Source organism: Sphaeramia orbicularis, chromosome 14 (genome assembly GCF_902148855.1).
Source record: "Sphaeramia orbicularis chromosome 14, fSphaOr1.1, whole genome shotgun sequence".
Classification (NCBI taxonomy): domain Eukaryota; kingdom Metazoa; phylum Chordata; class Actinopteri; order Kurtiformes; family Apogonidae; genus Sphaeramia; species Sphaeramia orbicularis.
Window position 1 is genome coordinate 607,848 of NC_043970.1, and position 20,227 is coordinate 628,074.

General features: G+C 36.1%; 1 long non-coding RNA gene across 1 annotated transcript; it reads left to right on the top strand.

The window, feature by feature from the left end:
- Positions 1-12,127: 12,127 nt before the first annotated feature.
- On the top strand, positions 12,128-15,172 carry LOC115433399 (uncharacterized). The gene is made up of 3 exons (XR_003937353.1): positions 12,128-12,138; positions 13,899-13,904; positions 15,064-15,172. It is a non-coding gene; the product is annotated as an uncharacterized LOC115433399 (long non-coding RNA).
- Positions 15,173-20,227: the final 5,055 nt, after the last annotated feature.

Consider the following 20,227-nt stretch of genomic DNA (forward strand, 5'->3'; position numbering starts at 1 on the left):
TCTTCTTCTCTGTCGTCGTATTCAAATCAATCCCAGACAGGACTCTGCTGCTTTAGTCTCCATGTTTCCAGGTAGAGTGGGGACCAGAAGACGACTGGAAACCACAAGTGAACACAAGTGACGGAGCCTTAAATATCAGATGGTGACAGCAGAGAAAAGTGCTTGAGGGAAAGTAATCTTTTTTTTTTTTATCAATCCGACATTGACAAAGACGAAAACAAAGGGAATTTTATCCATAATTTTTATCAGTTTCAGTCAGTTTTGTAAACACACAATACAGTTTCAGTTAGTTATTGATTTTTTCTTTTAGTTATAGTTTTTATTTATTTCAGTTAACGAAAATGTTTTTTCAATTCTAGTTTTCGTCATTTCGTTAGTTTTCATTAATGATAATAACCTTGACACACACACACACACACACACACACACACACACACACACACACACACACACACACACACACACTTGTTCCTGTATGGACACAATGTGTTTTCTCACACTAACCTTAACCATCTCGTCTGGATGACCTTAAACTAATCCCACCTTCACGTACTCTGGGAATTATGATGAACACTGGTTATGAACTCGAAAGTTGCACATGCATATTTTCCGTTAAAGAACTGGGAAAAATTTTGATCCGCAAGATGAAAATAACCTTTGACCTTTTCAACATGGTGGAGAGTAATGAGGGATTCACAACCAATGATAAGCAATGCGTTTATTAATGTTCTGCTGCTGTTAGTGGATGATTTTGCATATTTATAGAATAATTTGCCAAAAAAAAAAAAAAAAAGCTGTAACAGATGACCTAACACATCTAAAACTGTTTTACCCAAGTAGGAGGTCATGATGAATTGTGTATCAGCCCTTTTTCATTTCGCTACGACAACAAAAGCACTTGAATACAATACACTTGTAATTTTTTTTTTTTTTTAAACTTGTCTTGTCCCTCACCAGAACAGCAGAATGGGAGTCTGGCTCCTTTTGGTGCTGAACACATTTGCTTTGGAAAGGGAAACTTCATAAAGTATCTGTGGCTCCCCATGATATTCTGCTGTCTATTTTCAGTTTTGTTGAACCACATTTCGATGCCGGACCTGACGTGAATGAACGGGGGAAGGAGAAGAATGGGGGAGGAGAGAGGGAAAGAGTGAAGGGGGAGAGAAAGGAAGAAGAAGACGGAGAAGACCCTCACAAGAAATATCACTTGTAATGTTGAATTCACAAGTGGAAAGGTTCATCTCTCCGATGACGCCTGAAGGCAGCATTAGTCCAACCCAGAGGTGTCAGAGGGGGCCAAATCCGGCCCGCTAAAGGGTCCAGTCTGGGCCATGGGATGAATTTGTGAAATGCAAAATTACACAACAAATATTAATCATTTTATTTTAGTTTAAGTTCCACATACAGACCAATTTAATCTCAAGTGGGTCAGATCACTAAAATACTATTATAATAACCTATAAATACTCACAACTCCAAAAATGTAAAAAATGTAAACATTTTCATGTCATTTTACTGTATTTACACAAAAAAAAACTATAATTTCACAAAAAAAACATGAATAACCTGAACAAATATGAACATTTTGAAATGTCTGAAGTGCAAGTTTACCAATATTCTGCCTCTTTATTAAATGTTTTGTGCATTTGTAGATACAATGTGATCTGTAAATTGTAATTTACATGGGTACATGATAAACAGAGACATAATATTGTTAAAATTGCACTTAGTTTTGTTAAGAAATGTCAGTTTGTTCATGTTATTCCCATTGTTTTAAAGGATAGTTGGTAGATGTTAGCATTTTCATCTCATAATTTTACTTTGTTCACTCTGAATCACAGGTGTCAAACATGCGGCCCGGGGGCCACATCTGGCCCCCCCACCAAAGGTTCCATTCCGGCCCTGCAGGATGAAAGTGCATAAATGAACCTGAACAGTCCAGGTTGAACAAATCCTTTTGGTTCAGGTTCCACATACAGACCAATGTGATCTGCAGTCAAAAGAACAACACCATAACCCATAAAGAATGACAACCACAAAGTTTCTTTGTGAAAAATTATGTGGAAAAAATTGAAGTGACAAAAATAAGATTACACTGTGAAAATATTTACATTTATAAAACTATTCTTTCACAATAAAACACAAATAAATACATAAATAAAAACAAAGATAAACAACCTGAAATGTGCAATTTGAACAATATTCTGCCTGTTCCTAAATGTTTGGTGCATTTATGGATCCACTGGGATCTGCAGTTGTGTTCATAATAATAATAACAGATGGAATATTGGAGAAACTGTTCAAATTTTAGTTCAAACTCCAAAATTTGAACAATATTCTGCCTGTTCCCAAATGTTTATGGAACACTGTGTAAATGTACATGTAGAAATAATAAGTCCAGGCATAATATTGTTAAAATTGCACAAATTTTTCAGATGAAAATTCTGTTTTTTCAGGTTATTCACATCTTTTTTGTCAAATGTAAATATTTTCATAATTTAATTGGAGTTTTTTGCACTAAAACAAAAAGAAAAACTTGGATTTGTCATTATTTATAGGTTATTAAGTCATTATTTTACTGGTCTGGCCCGCTGCAGATCAAATTGGGCTGAATATGGAACTGAACCAGAATGATTTTGACGTCCCTGGTGTAAAACATAGAAGAATGTTTGGAGTTGACATTATTTAAATATTATTCTGTTATTATTTCACTGGTCTGGCCCGCTGCAGATCAAATTTGGCTTAATGTGAAGCCTGAACTGAAATGAGTTTGACAGCCCTGGTCTAACCCAAAAACCACGTCTTAACCCTGCAGACCTCAGTTGGCATCATAGTGTCATGAGTCCCCATGGGTCAGGGTTCAGGGTTCAGCCCCCCCCCCCCCCCCCCCCCCCCCCACACACACACACACACACAGGTTAGGAGGATAAGAATCACACACAAATATGTAGTCATTTTAAGTGGACGTATTCTAGTGTCTGCTGAGTTTTCAACATGCCGCCTCAGTGGAAGAACACTTCCCTTTAAATGTCCACTTTGAAGGAGTGTAAACACCTGATAATTATTACAGGATGTCATATTCAGAACTGTTGAGGCTGAATTCCTGGTCCTTTTATCAGCTGCTGTGGCTGACACTAACGCAAACCTTCAACCTGTACTGGAGTTTTAGCCCCCTCTGGTGGTTCTGCTGAGGCATGAGCACTGAAATACAAAACATCAACAACAGAAAACAGTTAAAGGAGTTACCGTTTACTCCTCCATAAAGTGGGCTACATTTACATTTACATTTTCAGAGTAAGATAGGTTATTTTTTTCTACAGTTTTAAAAGTTGGATGATTCAATTCAAATCCATATATTGAACTATCGTCATTTGAGAACACTGATGGAACGTTCTCTTGGAGTTTTTGTCAGAGACAAACCATATTTTTAAAGACCCAGAAATTGAAACCACATCATCTGCCATTTTTTTATACAATATAAAGTGATTGATTGATTGATTGATTGATTGAAATCTTAATTTCGAACATGTAGACAGTGAAATCAAAACAAAATCAACCAACAAAAAATCAGTAAGGACACATAAAAGGTTGATAAGTAAACAAAAGAAGAAAATTTAAAAAATAAATAAATAAATTAATTAAATTAAATCAAACATGCTTGAAAAGGAGTGGGAAGAAGTAAAAACTGCAATTACTGCAATTACTATAATAAATAAGATAATATGCATCAGTTTTCATCTGTTTACTATCTGTTATTCACATTACTAGGACTCTAAACAGATGTTATCATTTTGTTAAAGAAGCTAAAGTCACGTGTTCTGTTGTATAAATGTGAGATGGGGGTGGGATTTAATAAGTTTTCTTCTTCCCACTCCTTTTTGAGCAGAACATATTAAATGTATTTTGCTATTACTATTGTACATGCCAATTGCTATTTTGTCTTGATCACCTTTGTTTATTAATGTATTTACTCTGATATTAGTTCCTTGTACACAAAAAATGATTGATTTTTTCTTCTGCTCAAAACAAATAATTGAATGAATGAATGACTGAATGAATGAATGAATGAATGAATGAATGAATGAAAAACACAAGGGACTCTCACCATCCTGTCCTTTATCTTCAGTTCTGGTGAATTCTGGGTGAAGTGATGGCCATGAAGTAAAGTAAAACCACAACTGCAGTTTAGATTATTATAGATTATTTACATTTCTCAAGTGGAGTCCTGTTGTTGGATTAGTTTAATTCACTGACACTGGAAATGTTTGGCATTTCTTCTGATATGTGACATGACGCCATGGTTTCATTATCACTGATGTTCTCAGTAGAACAGGAAGAGAAGTGCATTTCTGATCCCACAGTAAACACTGAGGCTCAGCAGCAGGTCAGGGATTTGAGCTGGATTCATCATAAATCAAGACAAAGCAGATTATCCAATCCAGCTGTATTTGTAAAGCACTTTAAAACAACCACAGTGGACCAAAGTGCTGTACAGAAGAATAATTAACACCAAAATAGAAGAATAAAATACAGACTATATTTAAAGACATAGAAACTGTACAAAAAAGAAAACAGTGCTATAAAGAAGAATAAATAAAGCCAAAATAAAAGAATAAAATACAAGAATAGATTAAAAACAAACAAAAAACATAGAAAGCCATACAATTAAAAACAACTAACTAACTAACTAAATAAATAAGAACAATAAACTTTATTATGAAGTGGCTAAAATGCTAATCTACACTAATGGATGCAAAGTGAACCTCTGTCAGGTATGGAGTTTGCACACAGTTAACCCTTTACAGGTCACTTATTGAAATCCCTCCTTTTGCCATAAAACATCCGAGCAGCATAAACACATGCAATAAACCAGGCTCAAGACCCACCTTTTTAATTTGGCTTTTAACTGATGCTTCTGTTTTATCTACTCAAAGGTTTTATAGTTATATTTAATATATATATCTTAAGATTCTTTTAACCTGTACTTCTGTTTGATCATTTTAATGTTTAATATTTTTATTATTTTCATATATGTCTTAAATTTAGCTTCTTTTAATCAGTTCTTTTATATCTTTTTAATGTTTCTTATTCTCCAGTGTTTCATCAGAGGGAGCCCTCCATGCCGGGGGGCGGCTGTGGACTCCGGGGGCTGTGGCGCCTTCTCTCACTGGGGTCCGCTCCTTTCTGGTGGGTGGGGGTCCCAGTTGGCCCTCTCCCACTAGTTGGGATGCGGGGCTGTGTTGCTGGTGCCTGGTCGCCAGGGTCGGCGGCTGCCTCCTGGTGCGGATGGCTCCCTGAGACAGCGCCTCCTCTGTTACTTTTACTTGTACATTTTTGTTCTGGTCTACCCGTGCTCAGTCAGTCTTCTTAAGTATGTGTGAGCTTGTGGGTTTGCATGTATTTGTGTGTGTGTGTGTGTGTGTGTGTGTGTGCGGGTGAGTGGGTGGGTGTGGGTGGGGGGCGGTACTGATTTTTAAACTGATATGTAAAGCACTTTGTGCTACAGTTTTTAATGTATGAAAAGTGCTATATAAATAAAGATGATGATTATTATCATTATTATTATTATTATTATTATTATTAATATTATTATTATTATTATTATTATAAAACAGGTGTTATGAGGTCATAAACTGACAAAAATCACTCATATACATCAGATTTGTCAAAACCAGAGGGGGGGGGTTAAGTCATGAAAAAACAAGCAATCAACAGGCCTAATTCTTCTTGAAGTTAACGGTAGGCCCTATTACATGTTGAACAGTCAAACATTCATCTTTAAGGCAAACTAAAAATACATGAAACATTTAATTTTGTGCGACGGCCACACCTGCGATGTGGGAGTGGCCTAATTCAGTTTCAGGACCATGGATAAGGGCCGATCACACCAACATGGAAGAGGATTTATGACCAATGGGAAACTCAATCAGACTGTAATATGTAGAATAAAAGCTAATGATTCAGATGCAGTGGAACATGCACAGTGGCGCCTGCAGGTGTACGTCTGTACCTGTAATGAGTGGATCAGTGGGTTACCTGGGGGTCGGGTTGGGGAGGCCAAAAGAAATGTCGCTTTCAGACACAGAGAGTCTGTGGAGCCTTTAGTGTCAGTAGTGTAGGCTGTAGGTATAAGAAAAGTCAGTCCAACCTGCCTGTTATTGCAGTTGGTTTTTAACCCTTTCATGCACACTGGTCACTCCAGTGGACAGCTATTCTACAGCTGTTCTCTTGTATATTCATGGATTTTGTTCTTTTTGTTGTTGTTGTTGTTTTTTTTTACACATATCTTTATTAAAGTTTTAAGACACTACATATCTTTTCTGGCATGAACTGGTAACATTATGTAAATCTCTCCTGAGCATAAAGCCTCAGAATCACAAGCCCTCTCCATAGTTTTCACACAATTTATCAGTAAATACATATTTCTGTGTGTCAGAAATTAAACATGTGGTGTCCAGCTGAGTGGACATTTTGCAACTTCGTAAAGAAATAGGTTCATAAGATTTTTTTTTTCCATTATTTTTTTATGTATTTTTAAAAAATTTTTAAATTATTATTATTATTTTTTAAAATTATTATTATTTATTTTTCAGAAGAAAATTTTTAATCGCATTGTTTTTTTTTCCATGCCTAAAGAGGAATAAAAACACTTAAGGAAAAAATTTTGATTAAGGTTCTCATAATTCATGCATGAAAGGGTTAATCATTGATGGGGTTGTCCCCCCCAAGGATGAAATTCATTCAGCAGAAGCAGGAATGTAAAAACCAGAGGGGGGGACACATGACTTTCATAGCTATCTACAACTAAGAGATTATTACAGAAAGGAAATCCAAGTGGACCCCTCCAGGGAAGTGAACAGTGTGATCCAAATCATTATCAGAGCACATAAGGAAAGTAAATCAAGAAGAATTTCAACTATCTATCGTGGGTTCAACTCACACGACAAAAATTCAACCAGTTATATAAAAGAAAAATCGGACCAATGGCCCTGTAGCTTAGCAGCCCAATGAAAAGCTTTGGGAAATGTATCCAGATCCATTTATTCTCACTCAGTTCTGTGTATTTATTCTATTACAGAAATAGCCCATGTCTCGCTCATATTCCAATCAGATCTGTAAAAAATTCAAATTTCAACTTGATATCATTGATACTGATTTATTGGATCAATCCACTTCCTATCTCTTATAATGGGGAAATTTTTCAAAGTTGCACCAAATCCAGAATCAGATCTGGATCCAAATAATTTCAATCCCTTGTGTTGACGTCATCATACAGAAGCTGTATACCAAGTCTGAAGTCAATCAGAACTGGAGTTTGGGAGAAGACGATTGAAATTTTTGTAACGGACGACAGACGCCGCTGGACGCTGCATGACGACAGTCGCTTACAGCCTGTCGGCTGGTGAGCTAAAAATGGGAGAAGAAGCTAAATGTGGAAATTCCAGATGCTGACTGGTTCAATATGTGTTAGATGCACCAAACATCCACTAGTTCACAGATCTGGAGGAAGTTTTCCTGGAAAAATCTGGTGTGTTTCTTTATTTCACCTAAGAAGAAAAGTAAACAGTTAGACAGCAGAAAGGTTGGAGGGAATGTGGTGAATTTGGTGTAGATCACACATGTTTTTTGGAAATGTGATAAAATTAGTGTGTTTGGGAAATGGTGTGTAGAGTACTAAAACAAAGAATGGGGTATGAGATTCCAATGTGCTGAGAGGGACTGTATTTGTGGAACTGACATGTACTGGGTTAAGATACTTTTAGTGGCTGTAAAAAATCTATTACAAGGAACTGGGGAAGGACAGAACCACCGACACAGGACCAGTGGAATGAAATTATTGATGGAATATATACAATGGAAAGGGCAACTCAGACTGTGACAACAGGAAACTCAAATGGACAAAAAGTGGAATAAATGGACTGATTACAGAGAGAAGAATGATGGAAAGACTGGATAAAAATGTGTTGAGATATGTATAATTTATCCAAGCAATGTTGGTTTGTTCATTTTTGCGTTTTTTGTTGTTTCGTCAAATATGTGTAAAAAATTTCAATAAAAAAGTTAGTGACAAAAAAAAAAAAAAAAAAAAAAAAACGGGGGGCACCCTGTTATATGTAACTTGAATGTAACAGGGTTGTTACTGATGCAGCTACATTTACAAAACCATCCTGACTGTGGATAAACACATTTTCCTGTACATGGAAGATAATGCATGAAATACTAGATATTTGTAGCATAATATCAGCAGCAGTTATAGTAACACTTACATGTTTGTATAATGAAAGAAATGAAAGGAAAATGACTTCAGTTTGTCTACTTGGCTCCTGCAGGTTTACTTGTTGAATTATTTTTGATGTGTGGAATTTTACAAGAGAGAAAACTGGGGCTTTTAGCGGTACAGTCTGAGGTACGGGTTGACACTAGCCTTTCACTAATAAAATAATTAGAAGTCATTAACAGTATATTTTATCAGGAAGTCTTCAAAATTAGTCAGCCAAGAAAACCACATGACCATTTCTCTTTTTTTTTGGCTAAATAAATGAAATACACCATAATTTTTTTATATTACTTTTGACTTTTTCTAAAAGTACTTTTAAACAAGTAATGGAACATAAATTTAACTCCATAAATTTATCTAACTGTGTAAAACAACCCAGAGAGAAAAACAACCAGTAAATAATGTCAACTCCAAAACAAAAATGTTTACAACTTTCAAAAACTTCGACTAACATGGACAGCCTGAAATTTCTTCAGAAAAATAAGTGCAATTTTAACAATGTTCTGTCTCATCTTATTATTTTACACATGTGCATCACAACTTACAGATCACAGTGGATCTACAAATACACAAAATATTTAGTAACAGGCAGAATATTGGTACAATTACACACACTTCTCTTAGGACATTTAATGTTCATATTTGTTCAGGTTATTCACATTTTTTTGTGACAGGACACTTTGTAAATGTCAACTTTTTCATGTAATTGTACTTTTTTTTTACACTAAAACAAAGACAAAGATTTGGAGTTGTCATTATTTATAGGTTATTATTCTATTATTTTACTGGTCTGACCCAGTTGAGATTGAACTGGTCTGTATGTGGAACCTGAACCAAAAGGATTTTCACACTGTTGACCGTTACAGTTTTTTTGTTGTTTGCTTTGATGCAGTCGTTGACTCCAGCTCCACATTTTCTAAACAGTGAACACTCTCAGACCTAAACAGTGACACGCATGGTGGAAATGACACATTTTGTTTGTAAAAGGTTCTAACTGTGAAAAAACAGTTAAAATATGAAACAGAAGCTAATTTTACCTTCAAACAACAGATAGATAGATAGATAGATAGATAGATAGATAGATAGATAGATAGATAGATAGATAGATAGATAGATAGATAGATAGATAGATAGATAGATAGATAGATAGATAGATAGATAGATAGATAGATAGATAGATAGATGAACTCAGTTGCTCGCATACATACATACAAATGGCACAGTGAACAAACATATATACTACAGTATAGTCCAAATAAAGATGGAACGACAGTGCAAAAAATCTTTCAGATATAGAACATCAGATATAGAACACATTTACTGTCTTTCATAGAACTGGGTCCAGAATCAGAACTGCTTCTGTCTCAGTCTGGCCTGTGTGGGGTCAGAAACCAGGATTTAAATCTAAAGTATTCAGTTTGTATTCAGAGTATTTACCCTGGATTCATTTGCATGCCAGAAGTTCTTCTTAGTGGAATGTGTTTGTGTGTAAAGTCAAACTGGTTTTAATTCACTGCGGGAAAAACATGGAGAAAGAATTGTTATATATTTCTTGTCAATCAATTTAAATTAAACAATTTTTGTATTGTATTTTATCTATATGTAAATATCTATTTTTCTATATAATGGTGATTTTGTATTTATAGCATTTTGTATTTATTGGTCAATTAATTGTTGTTTGTTTTGTGTTGTTTATTGTTAAAGGTTTTCCACCTAAAGATTAAAGACCATTAGGGCATTCAGTGTACGTGCATCCAAACCACCTGTGCCTCTGAACTTTAATAAAAGAGAAAAAAAAGAGGAAAAAGTTGTCCTGGGAATCTTTTGAGTGAAGTCCAGTTGCCCAGACCTCCTCCAGATGTTTGTGCCTTTTTCCAAGTTGGGGCAAACAGCAAAAAAAAAAAAAAAAAAATCAAACAAACCAGACCGACTTGACAGTGGGGACTGTACCAGAGTAGCTGACTTTTTTTGGTGGGAGACCCACGAAAGAACGAACACGTGTAGCCATCGAAAAAGAACACGTAAATTTATGAAAAGTTAGAAAACAGGGCGGGCAGAAAGAACATGTGAGCTCATGGAAAGTTTCAGAAAACGTGGTGTACAAAAGAAGTACACCTGAGAGGGAAAAAATGTACGTATTCTGGGAAAAAGTTCCATATTAATATATGAGGAGATAAAGGCGTGGATGAATCACAACTTCCTCCTTCTTAACAGTGACCAAACCGAAGCCATCCTGATTGGCTCTGGAAACTAGTGATGGGTGATTCACAAATGAATCGTTCAGAAAATCGATCCATTTAAGTGAACTGATTCACAAATACAACTGAATTCAGCGGTTCAGCAGCACTTTGTTAATATTTTGTTCATTATCATGTGATACGGATCGTGTTGAATGGGAGTTGAATGTGTGACTCTGACTAGTTCTAAATGTCAGATGGACATCACACATCATGAACCAAAAAGAAGAAGAGGAAATGTAATGTTCTAAGTTTTCTGTTTAATCTTTACATTACAAAGTTGTTTTGCTTGAAGAGTCTTTTTATTTTTGCAAGTCTAAGTAATATTCTGAGTAATATTCTTATATAATAGTAATATTCTTTTTATTTTAGAGGTACAGTCAGTGTCAGGTTTGATTCGTGTGTGTGTGGTTTAGATGAACTCACACCTGCCTGTGCTGAACTCAGAGCAGAGGTCAGGTTCTGCCTAAAAGATCTAATTTTACAGCTTTAGAAAGTAGTTGTGGTGAAGAGCATAGAGCAGAAAAACCAGAGTACAAACTTGGGGAATTTTTTTGGTCAAGAAATGCTGGTCTAACAGCGCAGGTGTTAAACACAAGCTGTGCACATGCTTTTCTTAGAATTAGCTTATGGAGTGACTGATGCGTTCTGCCCAGAAACTACCTTTAACCAATACTAAGAATATGACGAATGAGGTCATTGAATAATGGGAGTGTCCAAGAGTCACTAAAGACTATAAAAGGAAACAAAGGAAACTCTTTTTGGCAGCTTTTTCTTTTTCTCTCTGTGACGAAATGTGTGTTTGACGTTAGATTCTTTTGTCATTTTTTTAAGCAATAAATCCAGCTATTGTTTGAACTTTTTAAAACCTCAAACCTTCTTTTTGGTGAGTTCTTCATTTTCTCCTGGTTTGATCCGTTCATTTGAAACGTAACTGGTGAGTTAATTTAAATTACGTGACCCCCCCCCTGGAAAGCAGCCTAAATGGAGTAGTCCAGAGACACTGTTGGCCTAAAAATCTCTAGAACACGCAGCCTTTTGTCCAGATAACCGGAGATTTTTGGTACCGAGGTGGTTTAAAGTTAAAAGAAACTGGGGCAGTGGTTCATTAACCGAAATAAATTGCGTTTTTTGAGATTTACTGTTTGCTGCGTGTTTACAATCACATAACTGCTCACTAAGACAAAGGTGGAAGTGTTGTGTGACGCAGCGTGCAGCCGTCGTCTCCACAGTAACGTCTCAGATTTTAGTGTGAGACAAGTTGTTGGCATCAGATGGACGGAGCCGAAGTAGTGAATAATAATAATAATAATAATAATAATAATAATAATAATAATAATAATAATAATAATAATAATAATTTAATTTTTATTATTTATTTATTTTCAAACTGTAGCTAAAAACTGAAGCAGTGTAAATATTTACTGAAAATGAAATGAAAATGAAAGTGTTGTTCTTTTTATATATAGCACAGTTATGGTGTGTTTGACTGTTATTTGCTTTTTTGTTGAATGAATATTTCTGTTGAGTTGCATATTCTTGCACCATGAGCTTAGTTGCGTCTTTGTTTCATTATTCTCTATAATGGTGTTCCATACAGGGGTGGGTAAAAATAAAATACAAGTGAGCGTAAAAATAAAGTACAAGTGTGCCCAAGGGGGGGGGGGGGGGTTTGAGTGATTTGTTGGACGTATAGAAGAGAAACTGCAACAAAAGTTTCAATCTCATTACGCTAGTATTGATCCAATACCAACACACACACCTTAGTTTGGATACGTTTTGGTTTTCCCCTGTAAGTCGCTTTGGAAAAAAGCGTCTGCCCAATGCACAAATGTAAATGTAAATGAATACTATCAGTGTTTAGACTGATCCTCCCTGCCCTAAACTAAGTAGATGAACATATTCATATTAACAACTGAGAGTTAATATTAATCACTTTTTATGAGTAATTTGTTGTGTAATCTGTAATCTATTAGGATATGTTAGGTGGATTTGCCCTCATTTCTTTTAGTGTGTTACAGATGTTCAATTTAGTCACATTTTACTCCAAATATGGGCTAAAATCTACTCAACCAAAATGAGTGCAAATTTTTGCCTCACTTTTACTGAGTAGATTGTAAAGGTTTGTTTTGACAGTGTACAGTGTAGGAAACATCAGCAGTAGATCAGCTGTAAGGTCTGTGGCCTTCAGTGGTCATACTCCATGTGACCACTAGATGTCAGTATTGGAGCACTGTTGGCATCACCTGGTGGCAGGTTCAACACTGATGTTTCCTGTGATACTGAGACGAGTCAGTCCCAGAGTTTGTGTGAAAGTAGGAGTTTCAAACCGTCACTGGTAAATCTGCAGAGAACTTCCACAAGTACTTCCAGACGGTGACTCCACCTGTTCAAGCAGAGGAAACATGCACAGTCTGTCTGTAACAACGTCTGGTCTTAATGCAGTCCAACCTGGAAGCTGCTGTGTCCTCTGGACAGTCCACTCAGGAGGACACCGAGGTTTGAATAGTTTTGGATTTTTCATTCTAGTTTAGTTTTATTTAGTTTTGACTTTTTTTTTCTCTAATTCAGTTAGTTTGAACTCATTTTTAGAGCAGGTTTGCTAGTTTTTCTTAGTTTTTATTGTTGTCTAAATGCTTAGTTTTAGTTTTAATTTTAGTTTTTTTTTTAAAATCTCTTTTCTCTTCTTCTCTGTCGTCGTATTCAAATAAATCCCAGACAGGACTCTGCTGCTTTAGTCTCCATGTTTCCAGGTAGAGTGGGGACCAGAAGACGACTGGAAACCACAAGTGAACACAAATGACGGACCCTTAAATATCAGATGGTGACAGCACAGAAAACTGCTTGAAAGAAATAAATCGATTTCATATCAATCCAACATTGACAAAGACAAAAACAAAGGGAATTTTATCCATAATTTTTATCCATTTTAGTTAGTTTTGTAAACACACAATACAGTTTCAGTTAGTTATCATGTTTTTTCTTTTAATTAGAGTTTTTATTTATTTCAGTTAACGAAAATGTTTTTTCAATTCTAGTTTTCATCATTTTGTTAGTTTTCGTTAACGATAATAACCTTGGTGGCACACATGGGGTTGGAGGTCTTTCTCACACTCATACGATCAGATGTTTAGGACAATCTGGATGTTCATTCAGGATTAGGTGTTGTACATTTAAAGTCATTTGTCACTTTTTCTCTTAAGTTACTAAGAAAAAAACAGTTTGACTAGAAAGAAACCAAATATTCTTAAATAAAACTCAAATTCAAGTTTCAAATTAAGCAGAGGAAAAAAAATATCCAATGACACAAACACATTTCACTTATTTGAAGTAAAATTAATGTCTAGTCCTTAAAAATGAATCTAAAAATGCTACACTTTAAGCATGTTGTGCTCATCACAATCAAGAAAAACATAATTATGGAAGACACTCTCAATATGTGTAAATAAAGTTCTGGAAGGGTGAGACATGTGACTGATCTGCTGTTTGAACTCAACTGGTTCACACTACAGACGTTAAGGACCAGTTTAAGAAATGTTACAGAAAATCCCCTGTTTTTCTTCTTTGAATGTAGATTGTTTCTGGGTCAGATGTTATATATTTATATGTTGATTGTTATTGACTTAACTTCCTCAGACTCAGCTCTGGGTTTTCTGTCCACATTTGTGGACAAGAGTTTCACAACTTTATACGAAAAAAAAAAAAAGAAAAGAAAAGTGTCCACCACAAAGGACATTCCATAAAAAATGTAAAAACTGCATCTGAAAACACTGTTGCATCATGATGTTTCCAACATTGGCACTGATTTAACAAAAACAAAAAAGCTGGTACTTTGCTGACATGTCCTGGGTCTGAGGAGGTTAAATGAAATCAAATGTTTGAAACGTTACATTTCTGTTTTTGCTCAAAGTTTTGCATCACATTTTAACACAAGAACATTTTACACACATTTATGATCATGTTAATTTTTTATGACTATGTCATGGAGGTCCAGTCATTATTATGACGCTATAATTCAATATGGAGACAAAGTGAGATGGACTTTCTGGTAAAATCTTTTCTACGTCTCTAATGAAAGCATTAAGATGCTGTTACTGGCATTGGTGACAACTTTCATTCGTCAACATTGAAGAATTACACACACAAAAGCCTGACTGAACTGTTGTGGAATTATTTTCCTATTATACACTATTTGGTTACTCTGATAAATATTTTGGAATATTATAATTTTCTCCTGTTTTATCACCTTTTTCATGTAAAGGCTGTATCTATGTCACCAAAATTGTCCCGAAGTGAAGAATCTTGAGCTTGGCCATCCATCCAATGAGAAATCCATCTGAAATTTAATCTAAATATGAAGGTGGGTCTAACAGGCGCTGAGTAAACCAATCACAGATAAGACGGACGTGATGCTTTTGTCAGAGAAATCTAAGAATACAGGGTGTAATCTGTAATTCAGACCTTATTTCTGAATCAAGTAAACAACCGACAACAGCTGGAAAGAGATTTGTGGACTTGGGACTGACTTTGACTGGTGACAAAAAGAAGTTGGTGCATATGCACTGCAGAAATCCAAATCTGACCAAGTGTATTTTTCTTAATTCTAGTCCAAATATCTCATCACACTTAAAATAAGACAGAATCACCTTAAGAGTAACTTTTCAGTGAGAGATAAGAACTGATTTTTAGACAATTGATCTGAAAAATCTGATTTCAACAAATCTGAACAAGATAATTTTCACTTGTTCCACTGGCAGATTTTTTTTTTTTTTTTGCTTAATTCAAGATTTTTTTTTTTTTCTTAATTAAAGCATAAAAATCTGCCAATGGAACTAGTGAAAATTATCTTGGCAGTGTGACACATTGGGAAACATCTGCCCCCCGGACTTGTGATTGGTTCGGTACAGAATAGATGGTGCATGTTTCAGAGCGATTGTCCCAATTCCAGACTGTTTAGTCTGTAGTGAATACACTAAACCAGATGGATGGACAGGCGAATGAGTCTACACTTTAGTGACCTATACCAACGATAAGAAGCAAATAACACAATAGAGCAAGTAAGGAGATTCTGGAATTTACTAAAGAATACGTGTGTTGACATCTGGTTGTTTTCATTTGAGTTTTCAAAAACTCAAGTGGAAACATTAAAAAAAAAAAAAGGTTTTGCCCTTGAAAGAGGTATGCAGAGAAATGAGTGAACTAGTAAAATAATAACATTACATGAACAAAAAGCACTAGATATCTATCAATAGAAGAAAAACAGAAGACTTTTGACAAAACATCTTATATCATCAATTATTTTGCTTTGGCAAAATAACTGATGATGTCATCAAAAGATATTTTACACCACTTATGGCTTTCTACATGAGGTTAAGCACTGACAGTCTTTCTTGAGAATTAGTTGCTCTCAGCTGATTTTTTTATTCTCTTTATCTGTGAAAATGATCTTTCTCTTGAACAATTTGTTTCCATCAGACGTAGAAATAGTGGAAATACTGCTTCCACATTAGGGAAAACTAAATGAATCTGGTGTTGAAAGATGATTCTGGAAAAATGGGCAAAAGGACTTACAGTGTATTTTCTGACCTTTTTATGTTCAAAATAAGAAGACAAAAAAAGCCCAGGCGGACCATTTTAGGCTCAGGGGTGGTTAAAGGGTTAAACACATTTATATCCATGAATAAACTATAGACTAAATATCACAGATCACCTAGAATTCAGCTATCTAGTCAACGCAATTAGAGATGATTAATTTGCTAAATTTTAATTCTAAGACAACACATTGAGTAACACAGATATTCTGGAATGTTTTTGAGGCTCCTGCAGACCGTGAGGCCCTAAACTGTAGACCAGGGCTGTCAAACTCATTTTAGTTCAGTTCCACATTCACTTAAATTTGATCTGAAATGGGCCGAACCAGTAAAATAATAACATAATAATATATAAGTAAGGTCAACTCCAAACTTTTCTCCATGTTTTAGAGCAAAAAAAGTAAATTTACATTATGAAAAAGTTTACATCTAAAAACTATCCTTTCAAAGATGTGAATAACATGAACAAACTGAAAAAAAACAGTGTAATTTTAACAATATTCTGCCTCAGTTTATCATTTCCACATGTACATTAGAACGTACAGATCACAGTGGATCTACAAACACACAAAACATTTAAGAACAGACAGAATATTGTTAAAATTGTACTTACTTCTGTTAAGACATTTCAGGTTGTTCATATTTGTTAGGGTTAGTCACATTGTTTGCGAAATTATTCATTTTTTTAGTGTAAATACATGCAAATATTTACATTTACAAAGAGAAACATTTGCAGTTGTCATTATTTCTATGTTATTATGATAGTATTTGACTGGTCCTGCCCACTGGAGATTGAATTGGTCTGAATGTGGAACCTGAACTAAAAGGATTGTTCATATCTTAGTGTAATTTTTGCATTTCACAAATTCATCCCAAGGGCCACACTGGACCCTATGGCGGGCCGGATTTGGCCCCCAGGCCGCATGTTTGACACCTGGGCTGTAGATTATTTACGTTGTGCCTAAATGTGGCTGTGGCTGCTGGACCTGTTGAGCAGCACATGCAGTTTATACAAGGGTCACTGAAATAATCTGTGAACCCCATGTGACAACTGTCGCTGAGATCCTCTGTGTGTCTGTCACACACACACACACACACACACACACACACACACACACACACACACACACACACAGCAGCAGCAGAGGCCTTGGCTGATCAATAAGTTGCACCAGGGGAGGTTAGTTGTCACTCATTCGGTGTCTGACATCTGCAGAGGAGAAGGCCTGAGCCGCTGATACACTCACAAACTGACGGCACTGCAAAAAGAAAAAGGCCTGTACAAAAATAAGACAGTTCAACTCATTACTGGGTTAAAATCTCTTATTTCAAGTACAATTATCTGCCAGTGCAGTAAGAAAATTACACTTATCAAGTTTTCATAAAATAAGAAAATATTATCTAAGGAGTATAGAATAGAATAGAGATAGAATTCTGATTTTAAGCAGAATATACTTACTTCAAGTCTTAATAGCAAGATTTTTCATGTGATTATATGAAGATGTAATGACTCAATAGATATGTATCAGCAAAACTGCATAAACAAGTAAAAATGTCTTGAGGGTAAACAGTTCCGGTGTCCTCCATCCTCATCCTCCAACAATGGAGCTGCTTTTGATAGAAACATTGCTTGATATTAGTTGTAATATTTAAGTGGGGTTCAGCTCAAGATGAACAACTCAAATAATGTGAACAAGATTAAGTCTCAATAAATAAATAAATCTAAAAAAAAAAATATGTTTCAAAATAAATATTCCAAATTCAGTCAGTTTATGTAAATCAGATATTCCTTTTTTGCAGTGTGAATGACAGTTCACCTGCCCATTTAAGAAATACAGTGGAAAATAAGTGTTAGAACTGGATCTGAAGACCTGGAGACCACTTCGAGGCAGCTTTAACAGGTGGTACAGTCCATGCTTCTATGTACTGTGTTTACTTGAAGCCTAATATTCCAGTGGCATATGATTTATTATGAATAGTGTTGGAACAACACAAATGTTTGAGATGCTGATCAATACAGATGTTTGTTTGACATTCCTTTGTCACTGTGTCTTTGAATGTAGAACAAATGCATTGCTCTTGAATTCAGAAAGATTATTGTGTAAAATAAGGAGAAAACATTGGTTTCATATGTGTTAAAGCACTGGTTGCTCCTGTTGCACATTATTACAGCTCATGTCTAGATCATTTGGACTCAAAATAAACTGCAAATCCTGACCTAGAAAAGAGAAGATATATGTTCTGAAAACAAGGTGGACGTTCTTGCACTGCCACAACACTTAAACCTAAAAAAAACAAAAACAAAAACAGATTAACATCCCCAAAATAAGTACATTTCCCTCTCTTGAAAATCCCTTTTTGCAGTGTGTAAATCTCATGTAACTCAAGTAGCCACCTCAGCTGAAAGAGACGGACACGTCATGTGACCTGGTGAGAACAGTCGACATGTCCAGGATGGACAGAAGCATAGAAGTGGGAAAACTAACAAAAGTGCAACGTATACTTCAAAGATTTAAGGATCGTTGAACATCTTGATGGTCAAACACTCAGAACAAGTACCTGCTGTCTGAAAATGCAATTATTCTTTTTCTATTTTTATATTTATCGTAAACTTTCTTGGCGTTCAGTGTGGACCGCGAAGGAAGATTTTCATTGCACAGAGAAACCTGTTTCTTTACTGAACACATGACAATAAAACACTTTCAATTTCTGATTCTCTGTAAATAAGAGACATGTCCTCCAGTGACATTCTGCACAGACCTCTTGTAACCCCTTTGCCGCTCTATGAAATATTCCCTAGACGAATATGTCCATGTGGTACATTCTGACTGCAGCTCCTTCAAAAAAGCAGAAAGCTGCACTCACAGACCTACAGCATATGTGTAACTAACATCTCAGAACAGATTTTACTCATTGATTATTTGTTTTTTGCTGAAAAATAATAATTTGGGGGAAAAACACACAGGCAGAGAAACATGAAGTGAGCATGTAAAGAGGCTGTCACACAAACTGACAGGTGAGAAGGCAGACGGGGAGGTCAGAAAACAGCGAGCCTGTCAGCTGAGGAGAGAGGCAACGAGATGTGGACAACAGGACCGCATGTGTGGGAACAGCCGGGAATAAAAGTGACAGGCAGGTAGTCAGGTAGACTGGCAAGTGAGGAGACAGGTTAGCACCACGGCAACAACAACAAGACACACAGAAGACGCATCAGACTCAAACAGACAGGCAACACACACACACACACACACACACACACTCTGAGGTGGGCTCCACGTCTGATGCTGTGGCGCCGGGGTAAGGCGTCTCGCTACAGGGTGCTTCTGATCCATGGTTGAGGTGGAGTGTTAACACTGACTTCAATGCAGCCAAAACCACCACGGCTGCCTATGGTCTCTGTGGCGCAGCTCCACCAGGAGGCTTCAAAGGCTGATACGGCTGAGCAGACTGCACTGATGTGTCCGCCTGATAGCATAGTATTAAAATAGGTTTGATTTTGTTTTGGAACTTTAAAGAAATGAGCTGATCAAATGTCCCCACAGGTGTCAGATTATTGTGTCTGCTCGTTAAGGGGTGTAACTGACGATTCATTTTATTGTCAACTAGAAAAGCACACAGAGAGCGCAGACCTCCGCCAAGGCAGATCAGTCCCCCCCCCCATCACCACCAAAATTTAATCATTTGTTCCTTGTGCCAGTATCAACATTTCCTGAAATTTTCATCCAAATCCGTCCATAACTTTTTTCTTTTCTCTTGCACACAGACAAACAAACAGACAAACCCAGATGAAAACACAACCTCCTTGGCGGAAGTAATTAATGCACTCAAGATGACGTCCTCCAATGTCCTGTTTAGATCACAAACCCAGATACACTGTCACAGAGGAAAGCAGAAATATTCACATTTAAAAAGCAGACATGACAAAGAAAGATGGCAGACTTCTTGTCTTTGCTTTCATTGCATGTGTTTGTGTTTGGAACTGGACATTTTTGTCACGTTACCACATTTTGTCCTCTACTTACAAATGTCCTGGACTTACAAATCAGTGTACAAATAGTTACCATGGATGTACGCAATAGGGACATCAGCTGAAAGAAATAAATGCCTTCTTCACTTAAGCA